Below are 6151 nucleotides of genomic sequence, written 5' to 3' on the forward strand. Positions count from 1 at the left end.
TCCCGTCTCGTCACAGAAACAACTGAAAACGAAGCTATAGCATTAACAAAACTAAATGATCTATGTGGTAATTCCATCCCTACAGAACCTCATCCAACCCTCAATACTTGCACTGGAACTGTCTCTATCTCCCCAACAGATTGCCCAATCCATGACAAAGAATGGTCAGATTGTGGAGAGGACTTACTCGCTTGTCTCACAGACTATGATGCAACATATGTACAATGCTACTACATTCCTCCTAGAGGAAATCGTAAGAAATCCATCAACATTGCCAAAATTACTTTCCGTAGACATGACCTTCCCTTAAATGTTTACATGGGTGGGGAATCCCTACCTGTCCGACCATACCAACCTCCTCCTCGTCAGTGCCAAAATTGTTGGCATTTTGGACATCCTGCCAAACATTGCCGTTCCACAGCCAGATGCCCGATATGTGCCCAACCTGGCCATACTCGATCAAATTGCTCTGCACAATCACGCACATGTGCAAACTGTGGCGGCCCCCATAACGCATTTTATAGAGGCTGCCCACCTACAAATTTGAGTCTGAGGTAGCAACTCTCAGATTCAGACTTGGACTCACTCTACGTGAAGCCAGACAGGAAGCACGTCGACAAGGCTTTTCTCTTACCCCCTACTCCAGTAATGTCGCTCACTCTGCCAATTCCCATACCTCCCAAGCTCCTACACCCTCTCCTAAACCCAACCCCCCTCCATCTAAATTCCCCTCTTCTACCTCCTACCTTCCCCAGTCAAATTCTTTTGCCATCCTAAACCCAGACACTCCAATCTCTACCCAATCAAATTATTTTGCCATCCTAAATCCAGACACCCCAATCTCTACTACAGCCCCAACACCTTCCCCTCTCCCTCCCCGCACTACCCGCAGCAGACAGAATAAACGTTCCACCCCCTCTTCCCCTACCTCACAATCACCTCCACCTTCCTTTGCCCCTATTTTTCAGACACCAGACTTCTCTTCCCCCCCTCACAAGAAAACCTTTATCTCACAAAACTCCCCAACCAACTCCACTACAGAAACTCTTGAAGATATCCAGAACTACATAATCGAGTCCCAAACTAATACTCATCCACCTTCAAATTCTACAACTCCTGCTCCCTCCACACTCAAAGTGACTGCCGATATCCATCCTCCTCCTACTCATATTCTCCCTACACCCAATCCTCCTACCCCATCCCAACAAAACCCATCCCCCCTGACTCCAGCCCCACCTATATTAACCCTCCAACTATCCCCTCTATCCCTTCCACTCCCTCCTGGATACACACGTGAAACCCTCATGTCACAAGTACCCTCTTCCCCAGACCCTCTACCTCCCAACACCCCTCCTGATACAACACCACCTCCCCAACCTCATTCTTTATCCCACCCTCTAGCACCTTCCCCTTCAAATTCTCCAACAAGCACTGCAATCTTTGCCACTAAATCAACGAAAGTATAACAATCCTTCATTGGAACATTCGCGGTTTCCGCTCTCACAGACCTGACCTCCGACATATCCTCTCCTCTTATAACCCATCCATTATATGCCTCCAAGAAACTTTTCTTACACAATCTCCAATACCAATCCCCAATTACCATTTTGTTTCTTCCCCACACTCCCTTTATGTCTCGTCTATACTTATCAACCAAAAAACACCTTATGTCATACCTCCCTTTCAAACCACTGTCCCTTGTACAAGTATTCGTATCTTCCTTCGCCGCTGGATCACAGTGATTTCAGTCTACTTCTCCCCTTCCCACCCCATTAACTTAGTTGCTTTTGAAAACCTAATTTCCCGACTTCAATCACCTTCCCTCATAGTAGGTGATTTTAACTGCCGCCACACTCTTTGGGATGATTCTATCACCAACACCCGTGGCCGAGCTCTAGAGCGCTTCCTATCCACAGCTGATCTTATTCTAAATACAGATCGCCCCACACACTTTGATACACGCACGCAGTCTTTTTCATGCATTGACCTCTCTCTATGCTCCCCTTCTCTTCATTTAGATTTCCACTGGTCAGTTCTAGACCACTTTCTCTATAGCGACCACTTTCCAGTTCTCCTTTCTCCAACTTCATATGTACCACTTCCCAACTCCCCACGCTGGTGCTTTGATAGAGCTGACTGGCAGACTTTCACTTCACTCTCTACTATTCATACCCCTCCATCATCCCTCTCATCCGTATCAGAAATGATAAAAATTGTCATAACTACAGTCCTAAGAGCTGCCCATACAGCTATCCCTCGAACCTCAAGACCCTATACCTCCAAATGTGTTCCATGGTGGAATTCTGATTGCACTAAAGCACTCCGTGTAAAACGTGCAGCCTGGAACGGTTACCGCTACAAACAAGGTACCCCTCATCAACTATCAGCTCTTATCTCCTTTAAAAAAGAGCATCTGCCTGTTTTCGTCGTACAATCCGAAATAGTAAAACCAATAATAGCTGGCGAAATTATGTTTCCTCAATTACATCCTCTACATCTATCTCAAATGTTTGGCGCCGGATACATAAACTATCAGGCAAACATCCCCCCCATCCAGCCCCCGTCCTCCATATTCGAGATACCCTCATCTCTGATCCTCCCGAAGTCGCTAATGAACTAGGTGACTATTTCAGCCAGGTCAGTAGTGGCTCTCACCTTTCTCCACACTTCTCTTCTATTAAAACCATCAGGGAACGTACCCCCATTATCTTCACCCTATCCTCTGCTGAGTCCTATAATGCTCCCTTTTCTTCCTCTGAACTCAATGCTGCCCTAAAATCGTGCCGCAACACTCATGAAGGCCCTGACGGTATTCACTACCGTATGCTCTGACAACTCCCATCTTCCTCATTATCCTTCCTATTAACAACTAACAACCACATATGGACATCAGGAAATTTTCCTTCTCATTGGCGAGAAGCTCTTATCCTCCCTTTCTTAAAACCCAATAAATCGGGTACCCTCTCTCAAGACTATCGCCCCATCGCACTAACTAGCTGCTTATGCAAACTACTAGAGCGAATGGTTAACTTCCGCTTAATGTGGTATCTTGAATCCCACAATCTTATCTCACCTTCCCAGTTTGGTTTTCGCCGTGCCCGAAGCACAGCTGACCCCCTTGCTCATTTTGAGACATATATTACATCCGCATATGCACGCCATGAATCCGTACTAGCTATGTTTTTTGACCTAGAAAAAGCATATGATACGACATGGAGGTACCATATTCTCCAACAATTGTCCTCTCTAGGCATATGTGGAAATATGGGTGTCTTCATAAAGTCTTTCCTCTCCCAACGCACTTTCCAGGTCAAAATTGCCTCTGCCACATCATCTTTCTTTCCTCAAATTGAAGGTGTCCCACAAGGCAGTGTGCTTAGTACCACCTTATTCCTTCTTGCTGTAAATGACATTGCCTCAGTTCTACCACCAGGAGCCCGGTCATCACTCTATGTTGATGATTTAACCATCTATGCCTCTGGCACATCCATACCAAATCTCTACCAATTTCTTCAATCTGCAATATCATCAGTTTCCTCCTGGGCCACAAACCATGGCTTCCGCTTTTCTACCTCCAAATCTTTCTCCATTCTTTTCTCTCGCACACGTGTAGGTCCTCTACCTTCACTCTTCTTATATGACACTCCACTTCAACACCATTCCTCTGGTAAATTCTTAGGCGTCCTTTTTTACTCCAAACTATCCTGGCGAGACCATATTCTTTACATCAAAGAAAAAGCCCGTCGCCGTCTCCGAATTTTACAAACCCTATCCCATTTATCCTGGGGCTCAGATCGAAAAACTCTCCTTCATCTTCATGTCACCTTAATCCTCTCCACTCTAGATTATGGATGCCATATATACTCCTCTGCCTCAACTTTTCTCCTTGCTCACCTTGATACAATCCACCACTGTGGTCTTCGCTTAGCCCTAGGTGCTTTCCGCTCCTCTCCAGTTGAGAGCCTGTACACTGAATCAAGCATACCATCTCTCTCTCGACGCCGTGCCCTCCTCTCTCTCCGATGTTATGCTCGATTCCACCAACTTCCCCTCACTAAACTAACTATCCCACGATCCCTACTTCCTACCTTTACTTCTTCTCCACGTTTACCTACTCCTTTCTCCACTCGCATGGATAATCTCCTCTCCCATTCCCCTTTTACCCATCTCTGACTCCTCCCGTTCTCTGTCCATTCAGTCCCTCCATGGCTTATACCTTGCCCCCATATTTGCTCCTCTGTCTACCCTAACCCACCAAAATCAAACATTCCTCCTACTGTCCTTCTCACCCATTTCCTTGACCATGCCTCCACTCATTCCTCCAGTATTTCCGTCTACACTGACGGCTCCAAAACCACCTCCGGTGCTGGTTTTGCAGTAATCTTCCCAACTCGTACTTTCAAATACCCCCTCCCTCCTGAATCCAGTGTCCTTACTACAGAACTGTATGCTCTCCTTTTTGCCTTAAAACACATACTCACTACCCTCTTCCTCTTATACAATTTTTACTGACTCCCGTAACTCATTAACCCTCATAAAGTCAATTCACACGACCAACCCCCTTGTTCGTAAGATCCAGAACTGGTTGTTCTACCTGTCCACACGTCATAAAACAATCAAATTTTGCTGGGTACCCAGCCATGTTGGAATCCCCGGCAATGAACAAGTAGATACTCTAGCACGCTACGCTGCTATATCCACATCAAATCAACCACGTTTCTCACATATCCCAGCCACGGATTATTACCCACACTTTAAGACCTTCTTGTATAATCGATGGCAATCTTTTTGGTCAAGTCTACACACTAATAAATTACATACTGTAAAACTGTCAATCTCCTCCTGGTCAGCTCCATTCCATCGGAACAGACGTTGGGAGACGGCCCTCGCCCGCTTACGCATTGGCCACACCCGTCTAACACACTCATATCTAATGTCACAATCCGATCCACCCCTATGTCCCTTATGTAATGTTCCTATTTCAGTCCCACATATTCTATTGTCATGCCCACGTTTTGAAGCAGCCCGTACCTCTACTTTCTCCCACATATCCTCCCTACATAGACATCCCAACTTATCAGACATCCTTACAGAATCTCACACTTTCTGCATTGACAACCTGTTTTCCTTCCTCAAACGCATATGTATCCTTCACTTGATCTAATCCTTTACATTACCTCATCCGACCCTAACCCATTCACTTACCAATCCTTTAACCCAGCTTTAACAACTAATCACTAACCCAAACACCCTTCACTAACATTAACTATAGTGCTACATGACCTTAGATGTCTAGCACATTTTTTTTTTGCCTTTAACCATTAACCTTTAACCATTCGTGATCCCTCCCACAGCTCCCTTCTCTCAAAATACCCTCCTCTTCCAACAATGCCTCCAAAAACAAGTAGGCAAAGTCTCCAGTCTCGTCACAGTAACAACTGAAAACGAAGCTATAGCATTAACAAAACTAACTGATCTATGTGGTAATCCCATCCCTACAGAATCTCATCCAACCCTCAATACTTGCACTGGAACTGTCTCTATCTCCCCAACAGATTGCCCAATCTATGACAAAGAATGGTCAGATTGTGGAGAGGACTTACTCGCTTGTCTCACAGACTATGATGCAACATATGTACAATGCTACTCCATTCCTCCTAGAGGAAATCGTAAGAAATCCATCAACATTGCCAAAATTACTTTCCGTAGACATGACCTTCCCTTTAATGTTTACATAGGTGGGGAATCCCTACCTGTCCGACCATACCAACCTCCTCCTCGTCAGTGCCAAAATTGTTAGCGTTTAGGACACCCAGCCAAACACTGGCATACCACAGCCAGATGCCCGCTATGTGCCCAACCTGGCCATACTCGATCAAACTGCTCTGCACAATCACGCACATGTTCCCCCATAATGTATTTTATAAAGGCTGCCCCACCTACAAATTTGAGTCTGAGGTAGCAACTCTCAGATTCAGACTTGGACTCACTCTACGTGAAGCCAGACAGGAAGCACGTCGACAAGGCTTTTCTCTTACCCCCTACTCCAGTAATGTCGCTCACTCTGCCAATTCCCATACCTCCCAAGCTCCTACACCCTCTCCTAAACCCAACCCCCCTCCATCTAACTTCCCCTCTTCTACCTCCTACC

Source organism: Penaeus chinensis, chromosome 17, assembly GCF_019202785.1.
Source record: "Penaeus chinensis breed Huanghai No. 1 chromosome 17, ASM1920278v2, whole genome shotgun sequence".
In the NCBI taxonomy this organism is placed as follows: Eukaryota; Metazoa; Arthropoda; class Malacostraca; order Decapoda; family Penaeidae; genus Penaeus; species Penaeus chinensis.